This window comes from Macrotis lagotis, chromosome 3, assembly GCF_037893015.1.
Source record: "Macrotis lagotis isolate mMagLag1 chromosome 3, bilby.v1.9.chrom.fasta, whole genome shotgun sequence".
NCBI classification, from domain to species: domain Eukaryota; kingdom Metazoa; phylum Chordata; class Mammalia; order Peramelemorphia; family Peramelidae; genus Macrotis; species Macrotis lagotis.
In genome coordinates, this window is record NC_133660.1 from 260,713,922 (window position 1) to 260,730,161 (window position 16,240).

The 16,240-nt window shown below is 42.2% G+C and overlaps 1 protein-coding gene across 5 annotated transcripts in view; it reads left to right on the plus strand.

Annotated features, from left to right (window-relative positions):
• Positions 1 to 16,240, plus strand: part of PRR5L (proline rich 5 like) — a 143,057-nt gene that overhangs the window by 34,585 nt on the left and 92,232 nt on the right. Inside the window, exon 1 of one of the 5 annotated variants that reach the window (XM_074230489.1) lies at positions 7,680 to 7,760. The exons of 3 other annotated variants lie outside the window; for them this stretch is intronic. The gene's annotated coding sequence lies outside the window, so the exon portion shown is untranslated. Of the gene's footprint in view, positions 1 to 7,679; positions 7,761 to 8,018; positions 8,082 to 16,240 lie in introns of those variants that run through there. One more of the 5 variants, XM_074230490.1, reaches the window with a different exon arrangement.

Below are 16,240 nucleotides of genomic sequence, written 5' to 3' on the forward strand. Positions count from 1 at the left end.
GGGAAAAGAGGAATAGCTTCATGTAATCAATAGTTCTTGAGCCAAGTTTCAGAGTTAAACTAAGGATGCTTTTCTAGATGGAGGTGGAAGGGGGAGTCCTTTTTAGTAGTGAGGCAGGCACAGGCCATGCAAAGGGACAGAGGTTGGAGATGAAATGACCCCCGACCACCCTATCTCCTTTCTTGTCATTTATCTCTCAGTTATATATGTGTGTGTGTGTGTCTTGCACAATTCTTGAAGGATAATGTGTCACAGCCTGCTCATGTGCCTCTTATTTGCCCTTTGGATGACTCACAAATTATCCGATGACTTATCAGAACAATAAGATCATACGTTTATATAGCATTTTGTGATTTATTAAATGTTTTCATAAACTATTACCAGTGGCATTGATTGATCACATTGGATTATTTGCTATGGTAATCACCCTCTTCCCCACTTCACTGTAATTTTTTAACCTAGAGAGTTTAAAGGCTGAAGAGGAGGGAGGGGCAAAGAGTTTATGATCAATTCATGACTATGTAGTGACTAACTTTTTTTATCTTATTTTTCAATTTTATTTTTATTTAACTTCAATTTCTGATTATATCTTCCCCTTTCCCCAACAAGTAAATCACCCCCTTGTTCAGAGTTGTTTTTTTTTAAGTGGGGGGGAGGAAATCAGTTAAGCAAAACTAATCAACACATTAAACATGACTGCCAGCATATGTAATGTTCTATACCCATAGTCACCCATCTCTGCAAAGATGAACAGGAAATGAATATTCTCAACTTTTCTCTGGGCCAAAGCTTGGTCACTAAATTGACATGCTCATTTGGGAATTCTTTCTGCTATTGTCCTTGCATATATTGTTTTCTACCCTGTATCTGTTCATTTGTCTTCCTATGCTTCTCTGATTTCTCCTGATGTGTTGTTTCTTATGGGGAATAGTTTCCTATTATGCTCACATGCCACAATTTGTTTAGCCGATTTCCCCAAACAGTGGCCATTTACTTTGTTCCCCAGTTCTGCAATATCACCAAACACGTTGTTATGAATATTTAAGATTCTATGGGAATCTTGCTTTACACCTTTAACCCCCATCAGATCATTAGTTTTTTGAGGGCAGGCTTGCCTTTTTTTGCCTCTCTTTGTGTCCTCAGCACTTAGCAGAATATCTGACACACAGGAAGCACTGAATAAATTCTTCTTGGACCTGGGATACGGTGACTAGCAACTTTAGAGAGGGAGGGAAAAAATCGAAAGGAAGCTAGATGCAAAGTCAAGAGAGAGCTGGGTTTGAATCTGCCTCTTACACTTTCTCTTTTGTGGCCATAAATGAGTTAATTTGCCTCCCCCAGCCTCAGTTTCCTCCTCTATAAAAATGGGGAATAATATTTAAAGGAAGAATTAAGTGAAACAATAAAGGTAAAGACTTCTGACATGTTGTAAACCATGACTATTCTTATTTTCTATCTGTTGAGGCTAGAACTAGTGGAAGGGGTCTTTTCAACTGCAGGAAGAGGAGAAATGAAGCAGATTCTCAAGTACATCTTCCCCCCAAGGCCTCTTAGTACATTTGTCTGGATGTCAGGAGACTGTAGACTACTCTGCAGACAGCTTTGTGGAGCATTAGGTGATAATAATAGCAAGCATTTATATAACTTTCTCAAAATACATATAAATATATATGTGTGTGTGTGTGTGCGTGTGTGTGTGTGTCTATACGCATACACACATATTACTTTGCAAGGTGTTTTTTTACAAATAATCTTGTTATCCTCACAACAATCTAGGGAGCTAATTGTTATCAACAGTTAAGTAGATGGAGGACTGGACCTGTACTCAGGAATACCTGAGTTTCAAGACATTTCCTAGCTGGGCGAGTCACATAAAGTCTTCTCTGCCTGTTTTCTAACACGTCAAATGGGGAGAATAATACATCTATCTTCCAGGATTGTTATGAGGACAAAATGAGATTATCTTTGGAAAACATTTTCCAGAAAGTAAAATCATTGTTACTATTCTTCTAATTATTTGAGATCTGCATTTAAGCCATTCATTGGTTGTAGAAGTTTAGACAAGTCAGTTCCTTTTCTAGATTTCAGCTTCCTCATCTAAGAGAATGAAGTTGTGGATAAGTTGATTGATGAGGTCCCTTCCATCTCTGACATTCCACCATTGGACAGCTTAAGTGGAATGGTGTGCATGAAGTTTAGATTAGAGGATCATAGGTCTACACTTAGAACCTCAGAGATTATCTAGTCCAACCACATTTTACAGATGAGGAAACTGAGGTCTAGAAAGTGCAAAAGAGTTCTTCAAGATCCAGTAAGGAGGGCAGCTAGGTGGCACAATGGATGGAGTACCAGCCTTGGAGTCAGGAGGACCTGAGTTCAAATTCGGCCTCAGACACTTAATAACTACTTAGCTATGTGGCCTTGGGCAAGCCACTTAACTCTTAAGCCTTGCAAAAAAAAAAGATCCAATAGGGAGGAACCAGGGTCAGAGGTTGGATTTGAGGACCGAGGTATATCTCTACACTGTACCATAATCCCTCCAAAGATGATATGACCACTGAGAATCCCAGGCCTGAAAGAAATACTTGACTAAAATGATTCACACGGCCTGTACATGCCAGCCCATCTGAGGTGCTGTCTGGGTGGTCTGCCAATATATAGCAAACCAAAAGGCAAGAGGGATTACTTAAAATTGGACATACAGGGAACACCCTGGTTTACAAGAAAAGTGCTGCATGGGTGGAAACAGGTTTTTCTTAAATCTCATCCAAAATACTCCCACAAAGCAAACTTCCCAGTTTCTAATTTCTCAATTAGGAAAGGTCTTTAGTGAACTAGAGAGGGCAGCCTTGGACTTCTGTGACTTATGAAGGCTTCTTGTTTGTATCAAAGGTAACTTGGTTTGCTCCACAGTGTTGGAAGTTTTCAAAGGATGATTTTTATGGCATGGGAGGTTTGCAAATAGTGGGCCAGGGCTCTGTGGCCCATGTGCTCTGTGTGTTTGACTGTATAAGCCATAGATAGATTTGAGTTTGCAGTTATCGCCAAGTGCATCAATGTTGTGTGATTTGTACTCAAAAAGGGCAGCAGTTCAGAGATTTCAGCTGCTAAAGCTTTGTTTCCTGTTTTCTCCATGTAGTGCCATAGGCAAGATTCATTCATTTTTTTTGAGTTTTTTAAAAAAGAGAAATAACTACATCCATGATATAATAGTTACCTGGGAGTGGAGAGGCATGTAGGAGATGAGCTGATCACATAGTGAGAGCAAGGCACAACTAAGTGATGACAGCCCCTGTTCACTCATTGGCATCCCTTCAATAAAAAGAGAACTCAAGGAAGGATCCCAGTATATTGGTAAGAGATGGTTACAAACACAGATGTCTTGGAACACTGGAGTGGAAAGAACACTAGATTCAGAATCTAAGATACCTCATTTAGTATCTTGGCTATTGTGAACCAGGGTATAGGTAGGGATGGGGAGGTCTAAGTTAAGATGGCAGGGTGCTATAATGGATAAAGTGTTGGAGAAAGATGTAAATTCAGATCTTGTGTGTCTCACTTTTGGGCTTCACTTTCCTCCTCTGTCTAATGGGCATAAGAATAGGGTTGTTGTGAGGATTCAATAGAATAACATTATATTATTGTGCTTTGCAAACCTTAAAGTTCCATACAAATTGCTGTTGCCCCTCCATCTTCCCACAACAGGAGAGGAGGAGACCTGGGGGAGTTGGAGTCTACTTTGCCTCCAGGTGAATTGATGTGGGTCCTTTGGGCAAGGAGGCTATCAAGCTAACTCCAATCTAAGACTAGCTGTTTTAAGAGCATCTAGGTAGCCACTGGGCCCCATTACCTGTGGACACTCAGACTAGACCCTTCTTTGAGTAATGTTTTAAAGGACCTACTGTGAGCTGGGTACTGAAGCTACAGAGACAAAAGGTTTTTCATCTCTCTGAACCTCCCTTCCTTCATCAGTAAAATGAAGTGGTTGGACATGATAGAGATATCTCTGACTTAAAATCCACAACTTCTAACCCTGATTTCTCACTGTTAAATCTTGAGAAAGTCTTTTGCCCTTTCTAGGCCTCAGATTCCTCATCTGTGAAATGAGATTGAACTAGGTTCTAAGTGTAGACCCATGTTCCTCTAATGTACCCTTCATGCCTACCATTCCACTTAAGCTGTCAAATGATGGAATGTCAGAGTCTATTGACTCGAAATCCTATGGTTTAGAACTTTGTAGAGAGGAAGTTAAAAGAAAACACTTGGAAGTCAGCTGACTTGGTTCAAGTCCTGGGTCCAATAATCATCATCTGAGAACCTCATATCCCTAAAATAGAGGTCATGGAATTTAAAGCTGGAAGAGTTCTCAGAGACCATGTAGTCCAAACCTTTTATTGGTGAGGAAACTGAGGTACAGAAGGTTAAGAGACAAGCCCAGCATCACAGAGGTAGGCTGTAGTGGCACTTGGATTTGAATACAAGACTTCTATTGTTTTCTTTTGCATTGCTTGCCTAGCCAGATTAGAGAGAGATTTGCTCAAAATAACATACTTAAATTGCCCTGAAACTTAATGCACTTTATGATGGGTGGGGAAAACTGTAATTTCTTAACCAATGAAGCAAGAAATAATGTGGAAAGGTAGGTGATACCTACACATGCTCTGCCCAAAAGAAATTAAATTCTGATCACTGAAACCTGGCAAGATATCTTGGGGTGTACCAGCTCCAAATCACTCTGACTCTCGCTGATTGGACACCAATAGATCCCAGGCCAACTCTACTTGGTCTTCCTTTGGGCCCCGACTGATTCAGAGTGAATGTAAATAGTACTCATTTCTGTTTTGGCCAGTAATTCAGAGGGTCTCCACCTCCCAGACTGAAAAAAAATTTTTTTAACTATGCAAAAGAGGCCATTCTTTGCTTTATTTTTTCCCTATCTAATCTGGATCATTAATCACTTCAGTCAAAATGAACCCTGTTAAAGATCTTAACTTCAAATGGCCTAGGTCACCCACTGCATCCAGGACCATCCCCAGTCGTTCCGATCCATATCTGGCCACAAGACCGAGATGGCTCCAAAGGAGAAAGTGAGACTGGTGACTTTGCGCAGTCACTTAAATTCAGTTCATTTTCATGTCATGGTATTACCCCCTTGACGTTATGGTCCTCCTCCAGAATGAGAATGAAGGACAAACAATGGCGATATGGTGGAGAGAAGTGACCTAATCCTGGCTCTGGTCCAGGCTATCTCCCAGGCTTGGACTGCTCTCCCTTCTCACCTCTATCTTTTATGGTTTTTAAACTTCTTCCATGATTTCAAGGGCTACCATCACAAAGCCCCAGCTGTTGATGCCTTCTCAACTCTTCTCCAATTGGTTGTCTTAGAGTTTATGTTTGTATACACAGGCAATAGTGCTTAGCACAGATTGTCAATCTAAAAACATTTCTTAACATGTCACAGACACTGTGTTAAGGGCTGGGATTAAAAAGCAAAAGGCAGTGGGTGCCTGCCCTCAAAGAGCTCATAATCTAATGGGAGAGACAATAGGCAAAACTCAGCTATTTGTAGGGATGTCCAACCTTTTAGCTCTTCTGGTCCACAATGTCCAACAAAAACCAAAGGGCCACAATACAGAATCTTACAGAATTCATTACCTTTTGATGAATATAATGCAAGCCATACCAGGGATCACAACAACAAATTTCACACTAGCCTGAATAAATGAGTCCCTAGGCCTGAATCTGGCTTATGGGCCAGTAGGTTAGACACACCTGATAAAGGTTAAATAGAAAAAAAATCAAAAGAAGGAAGGCACTAGGATTAAGAGAGTTTGGGGATAATGATATTTGTCCTGCATTTTCTTTTTTTTTCTTTTCTTTGGCTTTTTGCAAAGCTTGCCAAAAGTCACACAGTTGGGTAATTATTAAGTATCTGAGGCTGGATTTGAACTCAGGCCCTCCTGATTCCAGGGTTGGTGCTCTTATCTGCTGTACCATCTAGCTCGTTTGGAATGAATTGTTTTCTAATTGTAAAATCATGGTTATATATATATATATATATGTATATATGTATATATATATGCATGCATATATATATAATTAAGAATTAGTAACTTATAAATGTCTACCCTGGGGCGACAAGCACAGTGTATTCGTTCATCAATTCTTTTTATAAGTAAGTAGAAAAGAAGTTATTGAGGAATTGTTTTTTCTTTCTTTTTTGTGGCAGCATGTAGAATAATGGAGTTCTTCATACACAGTTGGTAGATGAAGCAGAATTCTTACATCTTGGTCTCCAATTCAGACAGGCACCAATTATAGTTAAGACAGTCCTTTTCACCAGAATACTGTTTTTGGGAAGTACAGGGAGATAAACAAAAGCGGAATGGTGACTAACATCAGTGGTAAAGACAACCGCCTTTGCCCTTTTGCAAATGTCATCCTGGCCAGTCATTATTTTGGGGGGGGCTCTTCATCAAAGGGCAAGCTTGATGTGTAAGCAGATAGCATTCTTTGGAAGGTTTCCTGCTGAACTACAGGGTGGCTAGAATACTGAAATAAAGCAGACCAGTGACTTCTGCAGACAGCTGCAAGAGGCTCTTAACACCTGGAGCTGCAGAAAAGAAACTGGTTTTTTAGTCTTGTTTTGTTTTGAAATAACACTTTTGGCTCAACTTGGTTCGGTTCCCCCTCTTTGGTTGCTTTGTTTTCAGTTGTTGCAAACTCCATTAACCCTTTGAGGTCAGAATCCTTTGTGCTGGGGGAGTGTTCCTTTTATAAAGTGTAATTTATAGCTATTATAAATTCACATTCTATTATTAGTTGTATCATATTACTTGTGCATATACCATAATAGTGTGTATTTATTCATCTGTATAAATGTATGGTGTCTCTATGGATTATGTCTAGATGCCTTGTCTATATAAGTTATGTATATTTGCATTATGCATATGTGTCTATATGGATTATATATGTGCTATGTATATATGCACTGTCTATATGGATTATATATGTGTGTGTATATATATATATATATTATGTATATAGGCACTGTGTCTACACGGATTACATACTGAGTATCTGTGCATTGTGTCCACATGGATTATACATGTGCTGTGTATATGTGCACTGTCTATATGGACTGTACATGTACTATGTACATAGGCACTGTGTCTACACGGATTACATACTGTGTATCTGCGCACTGTGTCCACATGGATTAGGAGCATATGCATGAGCATGCATGCATTATGTACATGTGTGCACTGGACACGCGCCGTGCGCCCATGGCCTCCGGCCATGTGCCTGCCAGGTCTCACCCACGTCCCACCGAGAACTTGCCAGTTCGGCCGGCCCGCTGGCTGGAGGCTCCCCGGGGCTTGCGGAGCCGCTGCTCGGGGCTCGGCGGCGGCTGTTGCTGCTGCTTGCAACCCCAGGGGCCGCCCAGGCGCGCCGCCCCGGGGAGCCCGGCGTTCCTCTGTGGAGGAGGGGGCGGAGAGGTTCTCTCGGGCCTGCCGGGGGTCCGCCCCCCCCCCCCCCAAGCCCGGGGTCCAGGCTGGATTCCCGAGCGTGACCTCGCTTCCTCTGAGGTGCGCTCTGATTGGCTGGGCCCGGGCTCCCCGCGGCGGGCAGCCCGGAGAGGCCCCAGGTTGGGGAGGGGGCGGGGGGCGGAACGCGGCCGGGCCGCCGGTGGAGCCGCCGCATCCTCCCGGGCTTTTCAAGTCCAAGGAGTCCGACTTCCTGAAATTGTGGCCCTGGATGTAAGCGCTGCCTCCCAGGGAGGCTGCTGGCTGGGGCCGGGGGGCGGGCCGGGGGCGGGGTGGGGTGTGGGGGGGCGGGGATGGAGAGAAAGTTCGGCTTTGAACCCCCGGGCCAAGGGCGAGCGGGAGGCTGCGCCGAGCCCCGCGATGCCCCCGGGCCGTCCCCCGGCCGCCGGCGCCGGGGCCGCGATGTGAGAGGCCGGTGGGGCAGCGCCGGTCGGGCTGGGCAGGGCAGGGCTGGGCAGCGGTGCCCCGGGAGCCCAGGAGCCGGGCGCGCCTCCCTCCCGCCGCCCCACGAAGGATCCGGGTGCCCCTGCAGGGGTGAGTGGCAGCGCCGAGCCCAGGTCCCGGACAAAGACGGGGAGCCCGGGGGGGGGGCTTGTTTACCGCCCGGGGGCCACCCCCATGCTAGAAGCCGCCGCTTCTCAGCGGGGAGCAGGAGCCGGCGGGAGGGGGGGGGGCGGTTGTATTCCCGGACTCTGTAAGTCTTGGGGGGGGGGCGGGAGGGGAAGCCAGCGCCTAGACTTGGGGGTCCTCTCCATCCCAGGCTCGGGGAACCCCCGCGGAGAATGCCCGCAGGCTCCTGACGTTTTAGGGGCGCTCTGCACCCCTCCGGAGGAGAGCCAGCTCTTCTCAGAGGGGGCCTCCGAGGCGACCCGCGGCGGGATTTGAACTCGCACCCCCCGAGTCCAGCCTGTCCCTGCTGTGTATGGGGTCGGCACCCGCGCTCAGTTCCATCAGCTTGGGTGTAGAGGAGGAACGGTCCAAAGCCCGGGCTCACCCTCGGGGCTCCCGCCCCCCCAGTCATATGACAGCGCCTCTGGGCCTCCCCGGGGCCCTCACCCACCCCCGGCCCTCGGGCCGCGCCGCCTTTGTGTTTGTCAGCAACAGTGAGCGGAGTATTTATAGAAGCTCTGCAATCCTGCGGTGCAGCAAGGTTTCAATTACCCTGGTTTGCCCATCGCTGTCCGGGCCGCCGGCGAGGGGCAGGGGCAGGGGCAGGGGCAGGGGCGGGCAGCGGGGGCCCTGCCAGCTAGAGCCGGGTCATGCAGACCAAGCCCCTCCCGGGACGGAGCCCAGAGTGGGGAACGCAGACCTCCAAGGGGCAGAGGCTGAATTTGAAACCAGGTCCTTTGAGTCTGAAAGCACCGGGCCCCCCACCACACCAATTCATCCGGAGAATCAGACTAGACCAAAGTCAGCCCCACTTGCAGTGCCCCATTTGTAAAAGAAAATAAATAGAATTTTTGTGGGCCCTGGGAAAGAGCCAGCCAAGCAGGGTAGGGGACCCGAAGGATCTGGGCAGGGTCATTCATTGCTGTAACACTATGCCAGCGTGCTCTAGCAATCTGTTTGGGGAACCCTTTCAATTCCAAGACCTCCCCAGGAGAGCCCTTATGGACCAAGCCCCAGAAGCATTGGTGGGTTGACCCCCACAGTGGCCATCTGAACCCCAGGTTGCAGCAGGAGTGGCATTGATTTCCCCCAGATGCTGTTATATTTCACACTGTCTTGTAGTGAACTGGGAAATTCCTCTCCTTGGTCAAAGGCAACCCAGTTTTCATCATACAAAACAAGAAGTCAGGGCAAGAGTCTAGGAGAACCCAGCTTAGAACTTTCAAAGCTCTAATTACCTTCCAATGACCATACCTGGCTGCATCAAGGTTCCCTTCTCCTTCCTCTCTCTCCAGACAACTTTTGTGTACGCACGAGGAAAGCCCACCTTTCCACCCAGTGAACCTTTACTAGTTCGTGCCTTCTGTTTTGGTTTTTGTCTGCATAGATTTCTTCACATACGTGTCTTTATATATTAAGTTAGATGGTGCCGTAGATAGAACACTGGGCTTGAGAATCAGTTAGTCTCCTCTTTCTGAGTTCAAACCCAACATCAGACACTATCCGTGTGACTTTGGGCAAGTCACTTAACCCTGTTTCCTCATCTGTAAAGTAAGCTGGAGAAGGAAATGACAAACCACTTTGGTATCCAGTATATGCCAAGAAAACCCCAAACGGGCATGACTGAACAACACCTCTTATGCTAACCTGAGAGTTTGTCCTTGGAGCTAGCCATTCAGATTAGCCATATGCTTCTCAGACAGATCTGACCCACCATTGTAGAATAGAGCCAGGCAGGCAGAGAGATGGAGCCAGAAACATATCATTTTCATCGGTTCCTCATTCTTCACAGGAGGTCCAGCATTGAAGTAATCTGCTCACAGAGACACATAGTGAGGAGCCAAGACTGGGGCCCTGGCCCTTTGACATGATCCAGTTAATTCTAATATTTCAGTGTTACCCTTAAGACTGTGACCCGCCTAAATACATTGTATTTGGTGGCCTAAAATACATTGTATTAAGTTTCCATTTTTATCCATCTTTTTCTTCTACTTCTGACACTTACTAGATTAGGACCTGAGCAAGTCATGACAGCTCTGTGCTTTGGTTTCCTAGTGGGTAAAATAGGGAGGATGAGACATAGTTTTATAGTTTTTAGTCTTGGTAAAGCCAGGCATGATGAGTCCATGCCATCTGCCAGGTGACGATCTGGATGGAAAAGAAATGAGTTGGGCTCATTTTTAATGAGGAGTCAGTTGGGCCAAGCTAAGAGAATGGCGGGACCTGGAGCCGAGTTTGAATCCTGCCTTGCTAGTTGTTAGATTCTGGACAAATCACCTTAACCTCTCTTTGCCTTGGTTTCTTTTCACAAAATTGTGCAGAAGTATGATAAACCTATGTAAACTCTATGTAAATGCTAGCTTTTATTATTATTATTATTATTATTATCGGGGGAGGATCCAGTGTTCTCCCATTACATCATATTCTTCTCAATGAAACTCTCTGAAAATCACTTTCATCATCTGAAAAAAAAAATGGGATTTTTGCCTTTCAGGCTTCACAGGATTGTTTTGAGGGAAATATTTCTAAATCCTCCAAACAATAGAGAAAAGTTATCTCCTCCAGTTCTCCATCTGGGACCTGATGAGCAGGAGGGGACCTCAGCAGTCATTTAGCTAAATTCCCTCATTATACACATCAGGAATCTGAGACTCTTTGGGGTCAGTGACTATTGCCACCCCATATGCTTTGATTGCAAATTCCACATTTTCTTTTTTTGGCATCTGTCTTTCTGTGATTCAGAAAGTAGCTATCTACCCAACATACCGGAGATCTCCATCTGATTTAATATTTTGAGAGTTTCTTCGCAGTGACCAGTTTTCCACAGTCATTGAGTTGGGATAGATTTTAGTAGTCAATCTAACTGAACCTATACTCCCTAAATACCCCCCCCCCCCAAACAGGATAGTGGATAAGGGATGTAAACATTTGCAACATAAAAACAAAACATAGTAAAACAATTTTAAAAAAATAAATGAACATATAAGCTCATAGATTTATAGCTAGAAAGAATCTGGGGAATTACATATTCCTCATTTTACAAGTGAGGAAACTTGAGACTCAGGGAAGCTAAGTTACCTCCAGTGGAGTCAGTAATTTTTCTATTGAACCCTGCTTTTTCTCAACCCGTCTTTACGTCAAGATTCTCAAAGAGCGAGTGCCCCTATTCTCTGTGGTGGCCCCTTTTACCTTTAGACAACTCTGACTGCTAGGAAGGTTTTCCAGACCTCAAGTCTCTCTGCATGTCCATTTTCACTCTGCCCTTTGAAGCCTAACAGAGTCTGCCAATCCCTCTTCTATGCAGGGATCCTTCAAAAACTTGAAGACAGCTGTCACTTTCTCTCCCAGGCTAAACATCTTTCCTTTTTCTCTGGTCTTTCTGTGGCATGCCCTGAGGCCCTTCACAGAACCTGCTCTAAACACTGTAGTCTAAATTATAAATGCTTTTCCTAAAAAATGCGATGCCTCCCCCCATGGTCTGACTAGGGAGACAAATTTATAGTTCATTAAATGGGATTTCCTTGCTGCTACTTTTTTCTTTTGAAAGATATTCTGGTCACAGAGACTGTTATGTTTCAGCATAAGTGGCTCCCTCAATTATCTTTACACTGAACTGACAAATCCCATTTGAAAATAAAGCTATTGGACCAAAGTGAAGGGGTCTTTATCTTTGGTTCTGCCTCTTTCTAAGTGCTTGTGTAACATTTAGTAAGGAGTTGGCATTTTGTATATATGTATTTGGAAGAGCCAATCAGAATGAGAAGTTTGTGGATTTCTGGAACATTTTTTCATAAATGCTATGTTGACTTTTTCAAATCTTTATGTGTTTCCATATGTTTTTGTGGTCTAGTAAAACCTCATACTGCCCTTAGAGGTTGGTGTTTGTTTTTTTTAATTGTTTTGGGTTTTTGTTTTAACTCCCTTAGAAAGGAAAAAGAACCTACTTTGGATCCTTTTCCAATGACCTTTCACTGATGGAAACTTCTGAGGAAAAAGTTGGGGATAGTGGAAAGAATGTGCAGGATCTGGTGTCAGGAGACTTGACTTCATAGGAGAATAGGTTTAGAACTAGGAAAGGACTTCTAAAAGGCCAGCCTATTCATGTTCCAGAAGAAGAAACTGAGGCTTAGAGATGTTGAGTGACTCATGGTCAGAGAGTTTTTGTTTCAATCAGGTCTTGCCATCACTCAAGCCCTACTCTACTGGGTATTTTTTCCTTTAATTTCTTTTATTTTCTAAAAATAAAACTTTATTTTCCCCAATTCCATATAAAAACAATTTTTAACTTTTTTTAATTTGAGCTCCACATTCTCTCCCTTCCTCTCTCCCCTCTCTTCCTTGAGAGAGTAAGCAATTTGATATAGGTTATACATGTGCAGTCTTGCAAAACATTTTTTCATGTTAGTCATTTTGCAAAAGAAAAACCAGACCAAAAACCCCACAAAAAATAAAGTGAAAAATAATAGACTTTCAGACTTTATCAGTTCTTTCTCTGGAGACTGATAGCATTGTTCACCATGAGTCCCTTGGACGTGTGTTGGTTTATTGTATAGCTGAGAATAACTTAGTTGTTCACTTGATTATTGTACAGTATTGCTGTTACCATGAAGAGTATTTTGGTTCTGCTCATTTCACTGTGCATCAGATGTTCATGTCTTTTCAGATTTTTCTGAAATCAACTTGCTTATCATTTCCTATATCATAATAGTAATCCATTGCTATCATATATCATAACTTGTTCAGCTAAAGCCTCCTAATTGATGGTCATTATTTCAACTTCCAATTTTTTATCACCACAAAAAGAACTGCTATTAATATTTTTAGACATATAAGTCCTTTTTCATTTTTTAATCTCTATGGGATACTGACCTAGGAGTGATATTGCTGTGTCAAAGAATATGCACAATTTTCTAACCCTTTAGGTATAGTTCTGATTTGCTCTCCAGAGTGTATAACAGGGATTTTTAACTTTTTTATATCATGGACTTGATTATTGGATAAATTGAAAATTGGATTATGTGTAAAGAATGTTTTAAAATGCATAAAATATATAAGATTACAAAGAAAACCCATCAAATACAGTTATTAAAAAAGTTGTTGGGCTTTGTTTTGTTCTTTAAAATTTCAGGGACCCCAGATTAATAACTTCTGCCCTGTACCAAGTTTACTTGATGAAAAATGGGCAAGTCACTCTTCCAGTTTAGGTTTCCTCTTCTGTGGAGGGCATAGATTAAATGATAGGAAAGATCTCTTCCAGCTCTGATAGTCTGTGGGTAAAGGGAGATTTAGCCATATCTGGGAGAGGGGGGTGGATGAATAACCATGTGGTAGGCATGGACTGTGGGGACTTCATTTGTACCAGCTCGTTGCCAAGCACTAAGTTAAGCATGTTCTTAATAAATGCTGATGTTGGGTAATTTTTGAGGGGTCTTTGGAAAGGTGAAACTCTTTCTCTCTTCCTAATTTTCATTCTTTTCCCTGTCTCTCTGGGCAACCCTCTTTTTTAATTAAAGATTTTATTTATTTTGAGTTTTACAATTTCCCCCCCCCATCCTACTTCCCTCCGCCACCCCCCCCCACAGAAAGTAATTGTCAGTCTTTACATTGTTTCCATGTTGTACATTGATCCAAACTGAGTGTGATGAGTGAGAAATCACATCCTTAAGGAAGAAACAAAAAGTATAAGAGATAACAAGATAACAAGATATCAGGTTTTTTTCCTAAATTAAAGTTTGAATTTTTTTTGAGAACTTTGTTGAACTTTGTTCAAACTCTACGGTTCTTTCTCTGCATACATATGGTATTCTCCATCGCAGACAGCCCCAAATTGTCCCCGATTGTTGCACTGATGGAATGAGCGAGTCCATCAAGGTTGATCATCACCCCCATGTTGCTGTTAGGGTATACAGTGCTTTTCTGGCAACCCTCTTTTAAAAGGTAAATAAATATGACCTTACTTAGAGGCTACACCTTAAGCTGTCCTCAGCTGTTGACACCTCAGTGTGAAGTCATTTATCTGCCAAGTCTGAGCTCTGGGAATTGGGGGGAATGGGAGTTTGAAGGAGACTGGGAGTAGGGCAAGGAATAATTTGGAAATGTTAGGTTCATAAGAACACATGTTTAGCTGAAGGGAACCTCAGTTCTATTTGCTGAGATAATAGCTAGGGTAATCTGGGGGTGGGGTGGGGGAGTTATCTTCAGATTTTAAGAAAAAAAGAACTTTTTTTTATTGAGACCATATAAAGCAATTATCCTTTTTTCAAGCCATCATATTTTAAATACCTTGATAGGAAAAATAGTAGTTCATATTTATATAATACTTTATATCATAGACTCATAGACCTAAGAGTCAGAAGAGAACTTAGAGGTCATCCAGTCTACCTCCCCTTCATTTTACAGATCAGGAAACTGAGGTTTGGAGAGCCTGTTGACCCCACATCTAAGCTGATTGATTGAGTCTTGGACTTTATTTCTAAAATAGTATTTTATTTTTTCCCCAGTTACATTTCAAGACAATTTTTAGCATTCATTTTAACAAGATTTGAGTTCTACATTTTTTTTCTCTTTCTCCCTACCCTTCCTTCTTCCAAAAATAGGAGGCATTTTGATATAGGTTATACATGTGCTCTTGTGTAAAACATATTTTCATATTAGTCACAGTTATGAAAGAAAAAGATCAAAAGGAAACAAAACATGAAAAAGATTAAAGTAAATGGAAAAAATATGCTTCAATTTGCATTCAGAATCCATCAGTTCTTTATCTGGACATGAATGGCATTTTACTTCATGAGTTCTTTGTACTTGTCTTGGATCATTGTGTTGCTGAGAACTTGGTCACTCACAGTTGATCATTACACAATGCTGCTGATATTGTATACAATGTTTCACTGGTTCCATTCCTTTCTCTTTACGTCAATTTGTATAAGTCTTTCCAGGGTTTTCTGGATTCTGCCTTTTTCATCACTTCTCATTACATAATACTCCATTACATTCATATACCACAGCTTGTTCAGTCATTTCCTGGATGGGCATCCCCTCAATTTCTAATATTTTCCCACCATGAAAAGAGCTGTTAGAAGTATTTTTGTACATGTAGGTTCGTTTTTCTTTTTATGGTTTCTTTGGGATATAGACCAACTGGTGGTATTACTGGATCAAAGGGTATGCACAGTTTGGTTGCCTTTTGGTAATATTTCGAAATTGCTTTCCAGAATGGTTGGATCAGTTCACAGTGGTAACAACATTAGTGTCCCTATTTTCCCATATCCTCTCCAATATTTCATATTAAGCAGTCTGATAGTTATGAGGTGGTACCTTAGAGTTGTTTTAATTTGCATTTCTCCAATCAAAAGTGATTTAGACAATTTAGATAATTTCTTCATATGCCTAAATATAGCTTTGATTTCTTTTTCTGAAAACTACCTGTTCGTATCTTTTGCTCATTTATCAACTGGGGAATGATTTGTCTTCTTATAATTTTGTGTCCATTTCTATGATTTGAGAAATGAGGCCTTTATCAGGAATATTGGCAATAAAGATTGTTTCGGAGTTTTCTGTTTTTCCTTCTAATCTTGGTTGCATTGTTTTTGTTTGTATAAAAGCTTTTTAATCTGATATAATCAAAATTATCTATTTTACATTTCATTACATTCTCTATCTCTTGTTTTGTCATGAATTCTTCCCATCCCCAGAGTTGTCAGGTAACCTATACCTTGCTCTTCTCTTTTGCTTATGGTTTCTTTTTATCTAAATCATACCCCTTTTGATCTTATTTTGGTATATAGTCTATTCCTAGTTTGTGTCCTATTGTGTCCCAGCAAATTTGTGTCCCAGCCTGGGTCTTTAGGTTTATCAAATACTAGGTTTCTCTGGTCATTAACTTTCGTGTCTTATGTTACTACTCTATTTCACTGCTGTACACCACTCTATTTCTTAGGCAGTACCAGATACTTTTGATGAGTACTGATTTATAATATAGTTTGAGATCTAGTATTATGAGGCCGTCTGTTTTGTAATTTTTTAAATTCCCTGGTTATTCTTGACCTTTTATTATTCTAGATGAATGTTATTGCTATTTTCTCTGG